The sequence below is a fragment of the Aegilops tauschii genome, unplaced genomic scaffold (genome assembly GCF_002575655.3).
Source record: "Aegilops tauschii subsp. strangulata cultivar AL8/78 unplaced genomic scaffold, Aet v6.0 ptg000524l_obj, whole genome shotgun sequence".
Classification (NCBI taxonomy): Eukaryota; Viridiplantae; Streptophyta; class Magnoliopsida; order Poales; family Poaceae; genus Aegilops; species Aegilops tauschii.
Genome location: NW_027332762.1, coordinates 1 through 18834, shown reverse-complemented (window position 1 = coordinate 18834; position 18834 = coordinate 1). Strand labels below are relative to the sequence as shown.

The 18834-nt window shown below is 36.4% G+C and overlaps 2 non-coding genes across 2 annotated transcripts; both read left to right on the top strand.

Moving 5' to 3' along the window:
• The first annotated feature begins 6134 nt into the window (after positions 1–6134).
• On the top strand, positions 6135–6208 carry TRNAP-UGG (transfer RNA proline (anticodon UGG)). The gene has a single exon. It is a non-coding gene; the product is annotated as a tRNA-Pro (tRNA).
• A 139-nt stretch (positions 6209–6347) lies between these two features.
• TRNAW-CCA (transfer RNA tryptophan (anticodon CCA)) lies at positions 6348–6421 on the top strand. The gene has a single exon. It is a non-coding gene; the product is annotated as a tRNA-Trp (tRNA).
• The last annotated feature ends 12413 nt before the right edge of the window (positions 6422–18834 follow it).

The following is an 18834-nucleotide window of genomic DNA, read 5'->3' as shown; positions in this document are numbered from 1 at the left end:
GTCAAAGAAAGGATGGGAGATGTTTCCCATGTCAAATCAAAAAAGAGAGGTGAAAGATACTATAACAATGTGTATCAGACTGCCTGTTTCCTTGTAGTTGGATCTCCCACTTTTTGGAATGTTCCAAATTCCACTTGAGCATCCAAATCTGGATCAATACCAGCAAAAACATCTCGGAACAATGTTCTAGCGCCATGCCAAATGTGTCCGAAAAAGAAGAGCAAAGCAAAGGTAGCATGACCAAAAGTGAACCAACCCCTTGGACTGCTGCGAAAAACACCATCAGATTTCAAAGTAGCCCGGTCTAATTCAAAAATTTCCCCTAATTGAGAACGCCTCGCATATTTTTTTACAGTAGCAGGATCAGAATAACTTACTCCATTAAGTTCGCCACCATAGAACTCCACCGTTACACCTACTTGTTCAACACTATATTTGGATTCTGCTCTTCTAAAAGGAACGTCTGCTCTAACAATTCCCTCCTCATCTACCAAAACAACCGGAAATGTTTCAAAAAAAGTAGGCATACGGCGTACAAAAAGCTCACGTCCTTCTTTATCTCTAAAGACGGGATGTCCTAACCATCCAACAGCTATTCCATCCCCATTGTCCATTGAGCCTGCTCTGAATAATCCCCCTTTTGCCGGATTATTACCAATATAATCATAAAAGGCTAATTTTTCGGGAATTTTAGACCAAGCTTCTGATAAACTAAGATTTTCGGCTAAACCATTGCTAACTCTTCGATATATTTCTTGCTGAAAGTATCCCTGATCCCACTGATAACGAGTAGGCCCAAATAATTCGATTGGGGTCGTTGCTGACCCATACCACATAGTTCCAGCAACTACGAAAGCTGCAAAAAAAACAGCAGCGATACTACTGGAAAGTACAGTTTCAATATTGCCCATACGTAATCCTTTATATAGACGTTGAGGCGGACGGACACTAAGATGGAATAAGCCCGCTAATATACCCAATGTACCCGCAGCAATATGATGAGAAGCTATTCCCCCCGGAACAAAAGGATCAAAACCTTCTGCACCCCACGCTGGATTTACAGCTTGTACTTTTCCAGTTAGTCCATAAGGATCGGATACCCATATCCCAGGACCATACAAACCCGTTACATGAAATGCCCCAAAGCCAAAGCAAGCCACCCCTGCAAGAAATAAATGAATTCCAAAGATCTTGGGCAAATCCAAAGAGGGTTTTCCCGTCCGCTCATCAGAGAATATTTCTAGGTCCCAATATACCCAATGCCAGATCGCTGCCAAGAAACACAAGCCAGAAAACACAATATGCGTACCTGCCACACCTTCATAACTCCAAATACCCGGATTTGTTACAGTTCCTCCTGAAATACTCCAACCACCCCACGAATCCGTTATTCCTAAACGAGTCATGAAGGGAATTACGAACATACCTTGTCTCCACATTGGATCCAGAACAGGATCAGAGGGATCAAAAACTGCTAATTCGTATAAAGCCATTGAGCCAGCCCAACCAGAAACTAGAGCTGTGTGCATTATATGCACCGCAAGCAATCGACCCGGATCATTCAATACGACAGTATGAACACGATACCAAGGCAAACCCATGGAAATACCCCTTTAGCAAAGAAAAATAGACACGATGTCGCTTTATTTTATCGCATTGAAAAAGACTATCCATATCCTATGTACCTAACCCTTCTAGGGGATTCTGTGTCAGAAAGCGCGAATATTTATTTCATTCCATTAAAAATAAGAAGCCAATTCTGTTCATAAGAAGAAAGAGAAGCAGATCTATTCTATACTCGATAAGTGCCAATATGCAATGGGTAACTTGGCCAATTTGGAAAAAACGAAGAATAGATCGCTACCCCTCTTTGTTTAGCATTCGAATCACCCATTCCTTTTTCTTTATTCAATCTGTCTTACATTCCTTATATGTATAACCTTTCAATCTACGTATTAATAGAATCTATAGTATTCATATAGAATAAGAATAAAAATTAAGACAATAAACTGCGGATTCTTTCTTTCTGTTCCATTCTTACGTTTCCATATTAAAGTGTGGTTTTCTTACTTAAATTTAATAATATTAATCTAATATGCCCATTGGTGTTCCAAAAGTACCTTACCGGATTCCTGGAGATGAAGAAGCGACTTGGGTTGACTTATACAATGTTATGTATCGAGAAAGGACACTTTTTTTAGGTCAAGAGATTCGTTGCGAGATCACGAATCATATTACAGGTCTCATGGTATATCTGAGTATAGAAGATGGAATTAGTGATATTTTTTTGTTTATAAACTCCCCAGGCGGGTGGCTAATCTCAGGAATGGCTATTTTTGATACGATGCAAACGGTGACACCAGATATATACAATATGCCTCGGAATAGCCGCCTCCATGGCGTCCTTCATTCTGCTTGGAGGAGAACCCACCAAGCGTATAGCATTCCCTCACGCGAGGATTATGCTTCACCAACCTGCTAGTGCTTATTATCGGGCAAGGACACCAGAATTTTTACTAGAAGTAGAAGAGTTACACAAAGTTCGCGAAATGATCACAAGGGTTTATGCAGTAAGAACAGGCAAGCCTTTTTGGGTTGTATCCGAAGACATGGAAAGGGATGTTTTTATGTCAGCAGACGAAGCCAAAGCTTATGGACTTGTCGATATTGTAGGGGATGAAATGATTGACAAGCACTGCGATACTGATCCAGTGTGGTTTCCAGAAATGTTTAAGGATTGGTAGTGTCCGGATTTCTTGTAAAGTTATTTCACAGCTAAATTCGTGTTTTCCTCGATTTAATAGAAAATAGAAAGACTTCATGATGAGCAATCATCAGGTTAAGATGGATCTAAACCAATCCATTTTTTTCTATATACATACAACATGCCGACGGTTAAACAACTTATTAGAAACGCAAGACAGCCAATACGAAATGCTCGAAAAACGGCCGCGCTTAAAGGATGCCCTCAGCGTCGAGGAACATGTGCTAGGGTGTATGTGCGACTCGTTCAGATCATGACTTCAAACAAATATAAAAAAAATTGAAGTATCCATGATTAGTACCAATGAATAGGATATAGCTTCTCTATCCTAGATTTCTATGGTATATGGAATTTATGGTTTCCTTTGGTGCAAATCCAATTATCTAAATTGGAAATAAGAAGCAATTCTCCCATTGGTAGCAAATGGTTATCCATTAAGCGGAGGAAATAGTAATAAAAAGAAAAAGGCTTATGCTCCTTTATCTTAAAAGAACGGACTAACAGGGTCAGCTACTTAGCCAACTTTCATAATTAAATACCGTCACTGTATGGATAACTCTTATTGTGAAAAGAGCTATTTACTCTATAATGGATAGGTAGAGCCAAAGAATGTGGACTATACAAGTTCGCAATACCTTTTGATGAAAGAAAGGGCTCCGGTGTATAGAGAGGGCCTCACCGTTTAAAAGGGAACCATAGAAACGATGGAACCCACTATTTTTTTTAGTATTATTAGAATGAATTTGTTATTTCGTATAGAAATAACTGAACGGAGTGGAATAAAAAATCGTGGTTGGGAAGGTTACTATAGCAAAAGCCATTGGAATTAATATTTTATATATCGGAATAATTAGTTTTGTTATTAATGAGAAAAAGGGTGGCTAAAAGAAGAGAAATCATTAGTTATTCATTAAGGTTAATTTGATTCAATGACCAGAGTTCCGCGAGGATATATAGCCCGGAGACGACGAACAAAAATGCGTTCATTTGCCTCAAACTTTAGAGGGGCTCATTTAAGACTTAATCGAATGATTACCCAACAGGTAAAAAGAGCTTTTGTTTCCTCTCATCGAGATAGAGGTAGGCAAAAGAGGGATTTTCGTCGTTTGTGGATCACTCGGATAAACGCAGCAACGCGGGTATATAAAGTATTCGATAGTTATAGTAAATTAATACACAACCTGTACAAGAAGAAATTGATTCTTAATCGTAAAATGCTTGCACAAGTAGCTGTATCAAATCCAAATAATCTTTACACGATTTCCAATAAAATAAAGATCATCAATTAAAGGTATAAATAAAGTAATATACTGGAATAATAAAAGATGAATTCCCGGAGTTCCCTCTCCGGGAAGATACAATAAATTAAGATTAAGTGGTAGGAATCAACGAGCTGGATTACTTTCTTTATAATATATATAGGTCTGGCCCTTTCGAATTCGAATAAAACATCAACAATCGGAACTTAAGTTCCGGTTGTTGTTTCTTAAATTTTGGTTGTTGTTTCTTAAGTTTCGATTGGAATTGTACTTTTGCGTTAATTGAGGAATATGTCTATTTTTTCTGGGTCTAGAACCTGTAATTATTGAAATTGACTGGGCTTGAAATTGCTTTTCGTTCTCATAGTTACGAAACGGTAAGAAAGATAAAATACGAGCCTGTTTTATAGCAAGAGTAATTAATCGTTGTTGTTTCAAGGTTAATCTATTTATTCGTCTCGATAATATTTTTCCTTGTTCACTAATAAATCTATTAATTAAACTCATGTTTCTATAATCAATTCGATCTCCCGGGCCAATCCGGGGACGCCTACGAAAAGGTTGTTTAGATTTACGAAAAGGTTGCTTGAATTTACGAAAAGTTTGCTTGGATTTACGAAAGGGTTGCTTGGATTTATTAAAAGTTTGCTTGGATTTACTAAAGGGTTGCTTAGATTTAAGAAAAGGTTGTTTAGATGTATACATGATTTATTCCTTATTTAAAATTTGAAAATTTGAAAATTCACTTCTTTATTTTATTAATTTAGGATCCAGAAGAAGTAGTTTTTCTTTGATCCATATCTTATTTGATTCATATTATAGTATATGAATACCCTCTATACATATGAAATAATATCTACCGGAAATCAGATGAGTTGATTTGTATTTTGTATTCTATACTATGTTTTCTTTATATATTAAATATGAAGTTCTTACTCTTTCTGTTGTTTGGAAAGATCGAACACACGATGTTCCTATTTCTTTATTTCGTGATGAGTCGTATGCTTGCGACAATAACGACAAAATTTTTTGAATTCTAATTGTCCGGGTGTATTGTGGCGATTCTTTTGAGTACTATATCTAGAAATCCCCGTCGATTCCTCATTGGCACCTTTTCGAACACAACTGATGCATTCCAAAATAACTCTGATTCTAACATCTTTTCCCTTGGCCATGAACCTCCTTTTCTTTTTGGATTGACTTAACTTAATTCTTCTACTTATTCTTTTATTCTTCTATTTTGAATCCGAAGAAGAAGAATAAAATTCATTAGAATAATTTTTTTTTATTCTTAAATTAAGTAATAAAAAATAGAGAAATAATTAAAGAATACAATCCTTGTCGAATTAGCAAAGATTTTGGTTCGAAATCCTTTCATTTAATTAGCCAGCCCCACCTTTTCTATGCTCTGATTTCTGAGGCCTTATTTAGCTTGGGTACCCCTTTAAATTGAATTTCTATTTTCAAAAATGGGGTTTACAAAATTTTTAATGACTCTGAGGTTCAACCCAATCCATCTTTTCTTTCTTTTTCCTTCCGATACTAAAAAAAGATTGAAAAGGATCAAATTTTGTCATATCACGAAGAAATCTATCCCTCCCATAGCAATAACTAGAATTAAAAAAAAGGGAATGACAAAGCATCTGGGAATAAACGATTAATTTCTATCAATAAACCTGCTAAAGCACCAAACCATAGAGTACTTAGCACGGGTGCTACAGAGAGATATGTTTTTATATCCCGCATTGAAAATCCTCCTTCCTTGTTGGAATACATATATGATCATAAACTCTTGCCCAAGATTGTTATGCTATATATAAAATGAACCATATCGACGAAATTTTCCTATCCCTAAAAAAGAAAAAGATGACCCCTTCTTCCTATATATTAGCAAGGAAAAGTAATCCTTCTTTTATAGGCGAAATTATATTGGATTTTATATGTATATAATTCCTTAATTATATGAGACCAAAAAGAAGAAATGACACGAGGGTTCTATATATAGATAGAGAAAGAAAGAAGAAGAAAATAGAAAGAAGAAGAAAATTATGATGTGGAAAAGAAGACAGGAATTGTGTACAATGGCATTGTACAACAATTTAATTTGGAAAAGGGATGTAGCGCAGCTTGGTAGCGCGTTTGTTTTGGGTACAAAATGTCACAGGTTCAAATCCTGTCATCCCTACCTATTACTTCTTTCTTCTTTATAGGCAGTAGCGACGAGATCAATTAAAGTAAAGTGGGTATAACTTGAATTTGTGGAGACTATACGTACGTGAGATACATTAGGAATAGAAAAAGATTTTCTTTTTGAATGAATGAAAGCGCTCTTAGTTCAGTTCGGTAGAACGCGGGTCTCCAAAACCCGATGTCGTAGGTTCAAATCCTACAGAGCGTGATTCCATCTATTTTATGTCGAAGCAGAGTAAAATAACTTAACAAAATTGAATTGTAACTCCAATTTCAATTTGACCTCCTCTCTGGTCTGGAGGAGGTCAATCAAAAAAAAATGACTCAATCAAAGATCCAACTGATCCCCACGCCTGTATTGCAAATACGCAGTCACGAATAATCCCGCTAAAGTAATAGGAATTAGGCCTAAGACGATTCCAAATAGAAAAACTTCAATCATTTCGATTTGTTCGAGGGGATAAAAAAAGAGGTACGATCTATCCCTAAATAGTACTCTAAATTATCCACGAATCTCAATGACCAAGAAAAGAATTCCTAATTAGTCTGGAAAAGAGTCGTAGAATGCCAGGAATCCCAAAGAAAGATTTTTCTTTTCTGAATTATAATTATTCAGTCAATTCAAATAAGGCGTATCTTGTTCAAGCCAATAAATAGAGCTGGGGTTATAGTTAAAGCAGCCAGTAGAAAACCAAAATAACTAGTTAAAGTAAGCATGAAAGAGTTAAATTCCATTTATTTTTTTTTACTACACTACATATGTTGGTAAAGCATTTACCTAAGTTATGGAAAATTCAGAATTCATCAGTTATTTTAGATAATACTAAAAAACAAGGTAGAGTAAGATACAGAAGTGTAAAAGAAAGTGGATTCATCAGATGATACATGAGTCCCTAATTCCGAATCAAGAGATTTGTTGTGGAATTTGTCAATTGAGTAAAGTAATAATATTAAGAACTAGATCATCTAACCCCATTGAATTTCATTTTTTCATTCAATTTTCAGGGAAATTTTTGAATAAGAGATAAATAAACAATTGAATTTGAAAAAAAAACTTCTTTCTATTTTGGATAATTTCTTTTTCAATAGGACCCTCGTTTTGGAGTGAACGATCGAATATTCCCCTATTCCTTCTTATTTTAACTGATTGTATTCCATATGGAATAAGAGGAGAACAAAAGCATTCCACGACCTGCCAAGGGGCTGTTAAAAAAAAAAAGAAAGCTCTTCCTTGAATTTACTTTATTTTTATTCCTTTTTCGAACTCCAACCAAAGTAGATTCGAAGACGAGTCACTTCAATTATCCTTTTAAGTTCTATTCTATCTTCTGTCTTTCCCTATTTCATCTCGTAAAGTTCCGCGCTCGCAGTTTGGTCAAGAAAGTTAGACCTAATCCAACAAACAATACAAGGATGAATTACGAATTATGAAAGGATAGATTTCACATATACTTGTCCTTGTATTGTGTCAGTATGAGAATATCCTTCCTAAATTATTTATCCAAACCTATTGATCATTAACTTAGATTTTCCCAAGATTTTGGCTGCTATTCCGAATTACTCTATATATTCCGAAGCCAATGAAAAGTAAGTAGAACCTACAAAAATGGGGTTTTCTATTGATGCCTTGAATAACATATAGCTTACCTATAGACAAAAAAAATAAAAAAGTAATTATGTTTCGGAACCAGGCAAAACCAGATTGCTGTGCCATAGGAAGGATAGCTATACTAATTCGGTATACTCAAAATACACCTTTGGTACAAAATTGACAATCTCACAAGGATGAAATATCAGTAATTTTCTATTTACTGGTCGATCCCATCTTTTACGGAATCAATTCCTTTTTTGAATGTACAAAAATTTTGGGAGTTCAGCATGTCTGGAAGCACGGGAGAACGTTCTTTTGCTGATATTATTACCAGTATTCGATACTGGGTTATTCATAGCATTACTATACCTTCCCTATTCATTGCGGGTTGGTTATTTGTCAGTACGGGTTTAGCTTATGACGTGTTTGGAAGTCCTAGGCCAAACGAGTATTTCACGGAAAGCCGACAAGGAATTCCGTTAATAACCGACCGTTTTGATTCTTTAGAACAACTCGATGAATTTAGTAGATCCTTTTAGGAGGCCCTCAATGACCATAGATCGAACCTATCCTATTTTTACAGTGCGATGGCTGGCTATTCACGGACTAGCTGTACCTACTGTTTTTTTCTTGGGATCAATATCAGCAATGCAGTTCATCCAACGATAAAACAAATTCCAACTATAGAACTATGACACAATCAAACCCGAATGAACAAAATGTTGAATTGAATCGTACCAGTCTATACTGGGGTTTATTACTCATTTTTGTACTTGCTGTTTTATTTTCCAATTACTTCTTCAATTGAGAGAAAGAAAGAGACTAATAAGAATTCTCTTATCCCATTTGGAAGGATACCATCCTTATAACTACCCATGACTGTTTTTGTCTCTAGCATGACCAATTGATAAAATGTGGAGGAAAGTAGGGGAAATGGCCGATACTACTGGAAGAATTCCTCTTTGGCTGATAGGTACTGTAGCTGGTATTGCTGTGATTGGTTTAGTAGGTGTTTTCTTTTATGGTTCATATTCTGGATTGGGTTCATCTCTATAGTAATCGGAGGGACCAGATTGTAAACATGAAAAAGTAGGAGCTTAGCGGGTCCTTACCCCCCTTTATCTGATTAGAGCGGAAAGGACCCGCGGAATTTTTACTCTTATAACGCGAATTGAATCTATTCGATTCACTCTTATGAAGCAACAAGAAAAAGAGATCACTCGAGGATCCAATATCTTATTCCACGAAGGAAGTATCCTGAAAATCCTTGATTTAGTTTCGAGTAATAAACTAATAAAACCTTAATCAAAACTATTCAACTAGCCTAAAAATAAAAAAAACCTTCAATGGAAGAGTTTACTTTTTTTTTGCAAAATTTCTGTAAATTTGAAGTTGAACTTAATTAAACAAGCCAAGCAATTTGCTCACAATCACAAGAAATTTTTCCCCCGCCATATTTTCTTCCCCTCTGTTTGTCCACTACCTCGGCTAAACCTAAGCAAAAGAAAAAGAGGTCCAAGAGACAGACCCGAATAAAGAAGAAATAGTAATCTTTGACGAATTAGGAAGAAAAAGGATTCTTATTTTGATACAAGAAGAATCGGCACAAGAAAAAGCCTTTTTCTTGTGCCGAATAGACGATTAAGAAGACCTGCAATCCCTCCGAAAAGGAAGAAATTTTAATTTTATTGTTCTCGCCTTTGCCTTGGATTCTCTTCTTTTGCATGGGATATAAATAAGGAATTCCAGACATCTCATAAACAAAAAGCAGTCTAAACAAAAAAAGGATTTCCAAAATAGATCATAGATAATTCTAGCAATTGCCAATAAATCGAGGCTTTTTACCAACTTGATGGTAAGAAATCCCGGGACCTAGAAATTCATTTCGTACAATTGAACCTTTTCAAACTGTTTCTTTTTGAGAACCAAAAAAACTTGTGCCAAAATAACGGATGCGAAGAAGAACAAAAGGCCTTGGACACGTAATGGATCCTGAAGCACGATTTCTGCGTCCCCCTGACCAAAACCTCCCACATTAGGATTGCTTGTTAATGGTTGATCAAGCTTGATGGATTCCCCCTCTGAAACAAGAAGTTCTGGTCCGGGAGGTATAATATCAATCACTTGGCGTCCATCTGATGCATCAACTATGGATATTTCATACCCCCCCTTTTCTTTACGTAGTATTTTTCTTACTATACCTGTTGACGTAGCATTATAGACTGTATTGTTACTCTTGCTACCATCAGGATAGATCTGTCCTCTTCCTCGGTTTCCCCCTACATATATGGGATATTTTAAGAAATGAGCATCTTTCTTCGTAGCAGGATCAGGGGAAAGAATGGGAAAGACAATTTCACTATATTTCTTACCGGGAACAGGGCCTATCACAAGAATGTTTTTTTTATCGGGACGATAACTCTGAAAAGCAAGATTTCCTATCTTTTCTTTTAACTCAGGGGAAATACGATCGGGCGGCGCTAATTCGAATCCCTCGGGCAAAATAAGAACAGCACCTACATTCAACCCTCCCTTTTTTCCATTAGCAAGAACTTGTTTCAATTGCATATCATAAGGAATTCGAAGAACTGCTTCAAATACAGTATCGGGAAGCACAGCTTGGGGAACTTCAATATCGACGGGCTTGCTAGCTAAATGGCAATTGGCACATACAATTCGTCCAGTTGCTTCTCGTGGGTTTTCATAACCCTGCTGCGCAAAAATGGGATATGCATTTGAAATAGATGTCCGAGTTATTACGTATATCATGATCGCTACAGAAATCGATCGAGTTATCTGTTCCTTTACCCAAGAAAAAGTATTTCTATTTTCCATGTCCAATCGCAGATCCCAGAATTTCTACAATAAATTAGATAGGTAGCTAAGCTAATCTAGTTCCCTATACACGAATCTGTTGTCATTCTACTGCAACAGTTGTACTGCAATGATGAATACCTTAAAGTAGGTATAAATAGAAAGAATTTTGCTAAAATGGAAAAGGGCTTTCTTTCTAAAAAAAGATGCTTGCTAATTTGATTAATATTAATATCGGGAGATCAAATGAATTTATGCTTCACTAATTGAATGATAAATGACTACAAGCGAAGGAGATAGACGATTTAAACAAAAAAAGACCCAAAATTTCAAACATGTATCTAGAATTACTGGAAAACTACAAACAAAAATAGTGAAAATAAGCTCGTTAGGAGCCCATCCAAAATCGTTGTAGACCCAACGAATTACTAGTTCCCAACCACGGGTGGAGTGAAATCCAACAAAAAAATCAGTAACTAAAAGAATAAAAAAAGCTTTTATTGAGTCATTTAAATTATAGAAGAATTCCTGAACCCAAGAATTCAAAATGACAAGTTCCTCTTTACCCAGAAAAAAAGAACCACTTAGAATAGCCAAACAGATTATATTTGTCGAGAAATGCAAAATGGTATGGAGATGATCCTCATTATTTATTTTGACCCATTGTATTATTTCCTTGTGTATTCCTGTAGGAGGTTTTTGTACATGTGTCTTTAGTTTCCCTTTTATCATCTCGTCCAAGAGAGAAAGTTCTTCTAATTCTATGAATCTTTCTAGAATCCTTTTCTCTTGAATATCAGTTAAGAGAGTTTCGGATTGCCTGGTATTCCACCAATTCTTAATCCAAAGTTCCAGACATTTGTTAAATGAGGAAGAGACCCCCCAAGGCAAAAGTACGATAAATACAAGATATAGTAAAGAAGGCAATGCTTTCTTTTTTTTCATTTTTGATCCGTAAATGGAGTTGTTAATGAATATGCTTCATTCGCTGACTCTATTCCATTCCCTGACTCTATATGATGATATTTCTATTTCATGATATTTCTATTTCTTTGAAGCAAAAACTATATAGGTTTGATACCCTGTATCTATTCTTCTTTTTTGTATATTAGTTAGTAGTGGAATTTCAGTGCATTGGGTTCTTTCTTAGATCTAGATGGAATGAAATAGTGAAATAGAATAAAAAAAAAGCCCTTTCGGATGAAAAAAGAAGAATAGTATGCGATATATCTCACTTGGATAAAAAAAAATTAAAAGCAAATTTCTCTTATCCTCGTTTGTTCCTTCCTTTAGATAAATACTTAAAAATCCCCTTACAATAACAAATCCAATTTAGAAGGGACTTCCTCCCCGTGTTGAGAAAACTTTTCTTCTTCCAATTCTTCTTTTCTTCATTCAACTCAGTTCAAAAAAGATACCTCAAAATACTTCAATTGGTACGCGCAAGAAATAGGCCAATTCGGCAGCTTTTTGTTCAATTTCTCGTGGAGTAAAAAATTGATCATCAGTACGAGTCAAGGGAATGATCCCCTGGCCCCGGATTTCCATATAAAGAATACGACGAGGATAAAGACCCTCTTTAACCTGAATTCTAATTGATTGGATATCCCGCATAAGGAATCGAAGGAAGACGCGACGTTTTATTCCAGGGAATCCCCAACGAAAAATGCACACTATTCCCTCTTTTCTATCGAATCGGTCATAACCACTACCTACATTCCACAAAATAGTACACCACAAGTAGGAGCTAATGAATAGGCCTGCGATTCCGTAGAAAGACATCACGACCCCCTGCGGAAAAAAAAGAATTTCTTGAGATGGAAGTATAGATATAATATTCTTACCAAGATAACTGGAAATCCCAACCGATAAGAATCCTAGTGAACCTAGAAAAAGAATACAGGCCCAGAAAAAATTACCCCTTTTTCGAGAACCTTTTAGAAGTTCTACCCATATGTGTTCTGATCGCCAATTCATATTAGATATACTAAATCCAGCAGCGGTCGATTGAAATTGAGAGAATAAGCTAAATAATTTTGACTTTACTTTTTTTGATTCTGAAATCGCCTTCAGCAACTAGTACTCCTGTGAAATAATAGGTTAGATACATTGACTTTCTATTCAAAAAATATTCGTTGATTCAATTAAAATAAATAAAATAAAACTCGCTATACCTGGCTCTGCATATTCATGCATTTATGCTCGTAGCCTATATCCGCATCCATAACCGTTTTTCATTTGTGTGTAGAAAGTGTGTGTAGAAAAAGCCACATACCCTACCATATTATATTACTTACACTAAAAAATACTAGACAATCTTATTTTTTTGCACATAAAGAAATAAAGAAGTCATTGCAATTGCCGGAAATACTAAGCCTACTAAAGGCACGAAAATAGAAGGTAAGTTTAAATCCGTCATGGAATAGGTGTCTCAATTCAAATTTACTATTTCTATCTAGTCGAAAAATATCTTAAGATTCTTATGATATAATTAAGTATATCTATTATAAGGAATATTGACTATTGTATTGTATTTTTTATTTTTAGTTTGAAAAATATTCTGTAAAAAAAATGAAAGGATAATAAGAAAATTCCAAAAAAGGAGAACTAATTAAAAAGATTTTATTTTGATTTTCCCATCCTCATGGCCTTTCTATCTTTCTAATCTAATTTGAAATTGGATTCAAAAGAAAGCGGTTAGAATTTACTTCCTGCATACATACTTCTCTAGAAGCGCATACAATTGATAATACTATATTTTATTATTTTATTATTTTATTTGTATTTCTTTATTGTATTATACCTTAATATATATATTCTAGATATATAGAATAGACGAATCTCGATTTGTCAAGTCTCATGATCATATCATGATCTATTTTTATTCGGCTCAATCTTTTTTTTTTCTAAAAAAGATTGAGCCGAGTTTAATTGCAATCAATTAGAAGAATAAAGAAGAATTACTGCATTTCATAACTGATTTTTTTCTCTTTTTATTTCGTTTCTTTTTTATTTATACCTTCTTTATCTTTAGTTTTATCTAGTTAATCAATAGTATCTACCGGCTCGAACTCGAATTTGATCGCCTTCCATACTTCACAAGCTGCGGCTAGTTCAGGACTCCATTTGCAAGCTGCTCGGATAATTTCATTACCTTCGCGAGCAAGATCGCGCCCTTCGTTACGAGCTTGTACACAGGCTTCTAAAGCCACTCGATTAGCTGCTGCACCAGGTGCATTTCCCCAAGGATGTCCTAAAGTTCCTCCACCAAATTGTAATACAGAATCGTCCCCAAAGATTTCGGTCAGAGCTGGCATATGCCAAACATGAATACCACCTGAAGCTACCGGTATAACACCTGGCATGGATACCCAGTCCTGAGTGAAAAAGATACCGCGAGCACGATCTTTTTCAATAAAATCATCGCGCAATAAATCAACAAAACCTAAAGTCATTTCGCGTTCCCCTTCTAACTTACCTACTACTGTACCGGAGTGGATATGATCTCCCCCAGACATACGCAATGCTTTAGCTAATACACGGAAATGCATACCATGATTTTTCTGTCTATCAATAACTGCATGCATTGCACGGTGAATGTGAAGAAGTAGGCCATTGTCGCGGCAATAATGAGCCAAAGTAGTATTTGCGGTGAATCCCCCAGTTAAGTAGTCATGCATTACAATAGGAACCCCTAATTCTCTTGCAAATACAGCTCTCTTAATCATTTCTTCACATGTACCCGCAGTCGCATTCAAGTAATGCCCCTTGATTTCACCGGTTTCGGCCTGTGATTTATAAATAGCTTCGGCACAAAAGACAAAACGGTCTCTCCAGCGCATAAATGGTTGTGAGTTTACGTTTTCATCATCTTTGGTAAAATCAAGTCCACCACGTAGACACTCATAACACGCTCTACCATAATTTTTTGCGGATAATCCCAATTTTGGTTTAATAGTACATCCCAATAAAGGACGACCATACTTGTTCAACTTATCTCTTTCAACTTGGATACCATGAGGCGGGCCTTGGAAAGTTTTTGAATAAGTAGGGGGAATTCGTAGATCCTCCAAACGTAGAGCACGTAGGGCTTTGAAACCAAATACGTTACCTACAATGGAAGTAAACATGTTAGTAACGGAACCCTCTTCAAATAGGTCTAATGGATAAGCTACATAACAGATCCATTGGTTGTCTTCCCCAGCAACAGGCTCGATGTGATAGCATCGTCCTTTGTAACGATCAAGACTGGTAAGTCCATCAGTCCAAACAGTTGTCCATGTACCAGTAGAAGATTCGGCAGCTACTGCAGCCCCTGCTTCTTCGGGCGGAACCCCAGGCTGAGGACTTACTCGGAATGCTGCCAAGATATCAGTATCCTTAGTTTCATACTCTGGGGTGTAGTAAGTCAATTTATAATCTTTAACACCAGCTTGAAATCCAACACCTGCTTTAGTTTCTGTTTGTGGTGACATAAGTCCCTCCCTATAACTCTTGAATTAAGAATTCTCACAATAACAGGGTCTACTCGATGTTAATTAGGCGTAAATGAAACTTTAGAAAAAATCTCGTAAAACAAAAAAAAAGGATATTCAATTAATATAATATCAACTCATTAAAGAAAATTGAGGGCATGCTTAGGTTAATGAATATGTTTCATTCATATATAATGCGTACACCCTGTGTATGTTCTATCCTATAGGAATTCCACTATAGGAATTCGATAGGAATTGAGTTGTTGTTATGGTAAGTTAACACGGTTCGTTATTAAACCATGGATTTGATTTACCAAATCCATAATTATTGTATACTCTTTGATAGATATAGCGCAACCCAAATTAATTCCTAATCCTTATTTTACAAGTTCTTAATAGTTCTCTTTTCTTATTTTGAATGCAAATACCTAACTAAATACTAATAAAATTCTTTGTTGACAGCAATCTATGCTTCACAGTAGTATATATTTTGTATATCGAAGTCCTAGATAGGAAAGTAGAGTAGGCACAGATCCTCCACAAAAGGCAAAATGTATGTATATGAAAAAAAGATTGATTGAACTTTCCAACGGACTCATTCCATGAGTAAACGATTGAATGGGATTCGCTTGGGCAACGAAATCAAGTCCTGGTCCCCTTTTCTCTCTTATTGAATTAACTAATTCATTTCCTTTTTACTTTTGGATTTTTTTTGATTTGATTTGGCATTATTCAACAATAAAAAAAGAAAAATTTCGACAAATTCCTTTTTTTTAATTATGTGATAATTATGAGAACCAATCCTACTACTTCTCCTCCCGGGGTTTCCACAATTGAAGAAAAAAGTACAGGTCGTATCGATCAAATTATTGGACCCGTGCTGGATGTCACTTTTCCCCCAGGCAAGTTACCTTATATTTATAACGCTTTGGTAGTCCAGAGTAGAGACACTGCCGATAAGCAAATTAATGTGACTTGTGAGGTACAACAATTATTAGGAAATAATCGAGTTAGAGCTGTAGCTATGAGTGCTACGGACGGGTTGATGAGAGGAATGGAAGTGATTGACACGGGAGCTCCTCTCAGTGTTCCGGTCGGTGGAGCTACTCTCGGACGAATTTCAACGTTCTTGGGGAGCCTGTTGACAATTTGGGTCCTGTAGATAGTAGTGCAACGTTCCCTATTCATAGATCTGCGCCTGCCTTTATCGAGTTAGGATACGAAATTATCCATCTTTGAAACAGGTATTAAGGTCGTCGATCTTTTAGCTCCTTATCGACGTGGAGGAAAAATAGGACTATTTGGGGGGCTGGAGTAGGTAAAACAGTACTGATCATGGAATTAATCAATAACATTGCTAAGCTCATGGGGGCGTATCCGTATTCGGTGGAGTAGGGGAACGGACTCGTGAAGGAAATGATCTTTATATGGAAATGAAGGAATCCGGAGTAATTAATGAAAAAATATTGAGGAATCAAAGGTAGCTCTAGTCTATGGCCAAATAATGAACCACCGGGAGCTCGTATGAGAGTTGGTTTAACTGCCCTAACTATGGCGGAATATTCCGAGATGTTAATAAGCAAGACGTGCTTTTATTTATCGATAATTATCTTTCGTTTTGTTCAAGCAGGATCAGAGGTATCCGCTTTATTAGGGAGAATGCCCTCCGCAGTGGGTTATCAACCTACTCTTAGTACAGAAATGGGTTCTTTGCAAGAAAGAATTGCTTCTACTAAAAAGGATCTATAACTTCGATTCAAGCAGTTTATGTACCTGCAGACGATTTGACCGACCCTGCCCCTGCCACAAACATTTGCACATTTGGATGCTACTACCGTACTTTCAGAGGATTAGCTTCCAAGGGTATTTATCCAGCAGTAGATCCTTTAGATTCAACCTCGACTATGTTACAGCCTCGGATCGTTGGCAACGAACATTATGAAACTGCGCAAAGAGTTAAGGAAACTTTACAACGTTACAAAGAACTTCAGGACATTATCGCAAATTCTTGGCTTGGATGAATTATCGGAAGAGGATCGTTTAACTGTAGCAAGAGCAAGAAAAATTGAGCGTTTCTTATCACAACCGTTCTTTGTGGCAGAAGTTTTTACTGGTTCTCCAGGAAAGTATGTTGCTCTTGCGGAAACTATTAGGGGATTTCAACTAATCCTTTCCGGAGAATTAGACGGCCTACCTGAACAGGCTGCTTTTTATTTGGTGGGTAACATCGATGAAGCTAGCACGAAAGCTATAACCTTAGAAGAGGAGAACAAATCGAAGAAATGAAATTAAATCTTTATGTACTGACTCCTAAGCGAATTATTTGGGATTGTGAAGTGAAAGAAATCATTTTATCCACTAATAGTGGCCAAATTGGCGTATTACCAAACCACGCCCCCATTAACACAGCAGTAGATATGGGTCCTTTGAGAATACGCCTCCTCAACGACCAATGGTTAACAGCGGTTCTGTGGAGCGGTTTTGCGAGAATAGTTAATAATGAGATCATCATTTTAGGAAATGATGCGGAACTGGGTAGTGATATTGATCCGGAAGAAGCTCAAAAGGCACTTGAAATAGCCGAAGCTAACTTGAGTAAAGCTGAGGGTACGAAAGATTTGGTTGAAGCGAAGCTCGCTCTCAGACGAGCTAGGATACGAATCGAGGCTGTCAATTGGATTCCCCCATCCAATTGAAGACAATCCAGTGGTTTATAGTTGATACAAAGAAAAAGGGAAGAGGGGTAGAAAAAGTTATTAGATAGTGAAGCGAAGTAAGTCCAATGCTATCTAGTAATTTTTCTACCTACTTACCTACTATTGGATTTGAACCAATGACTCCCGCCGTATGAAAGCAATACTCTAACCACTGAGTTAAGTAGGCAATTTATCACCACAAAGGAAGACCCATTACTTCGATCGATTATATATTGAATCCCTTTTCTAAGCAATACCGCTCTGTTATTGGTCTGTTATATACTAAATACTAAACTAAATACTAAACAGATACAGATCAAAGGGGTATCCTCTGGCATTAGAAAATATTCATCTTGACAAGAAATTATCTATATGTTAAGATATCTGTGATAAGGGCTATAGCTCAGTTCGGTAGAGCAACTCGTTTACACGTGCGCCAATGCTTTTCAAAGGAGCTTATTATGCAATGAACATAATCGATCTTATTGCAAAATCAATGTCTTACTTCATAGATTCGAGAGAATAGGAGAACAGTAGCCTGACAAACAGTCGGTTCAGTCCGATTCAGGTGCCAATTCAGGTGCCTAATCAAATAGAACCCTTATGGATTTGCTAGTTGATAAGGTAAATATCCAGCCCACTAAATGCTAGGCGTAATGAGGATAAGGGCCTCCAAAAAACTTCTTTTCGTTCTATGAACTTTAAGGTGTATGAAGTCTCATAGTTAACTCTTGCAGTGGAACGATAGAGACTCCATTTCACTTAGGTTGATTTAATTTAGACCGGAGGCAGACCTAAGTCAAGGTAATCCTCCTTTGAAACACTTTGATAGATCATAATACAAAAAATCAATCAGAGCACAGGGAGCCATCTCATTATCTTTCCGTAAAGAAAAACTATGGTGGACTAACTGATCTTTAAATCAGTTTATGAAAGAGCCCAATGCAAAAAAATGCATGTTGGGTCTTTGAAACAGTTCAAATCATTTCGATAATAATCCGTTTGATCTGTTTTACCGAGAAGGTCTACGGTTCGAATCCGTATA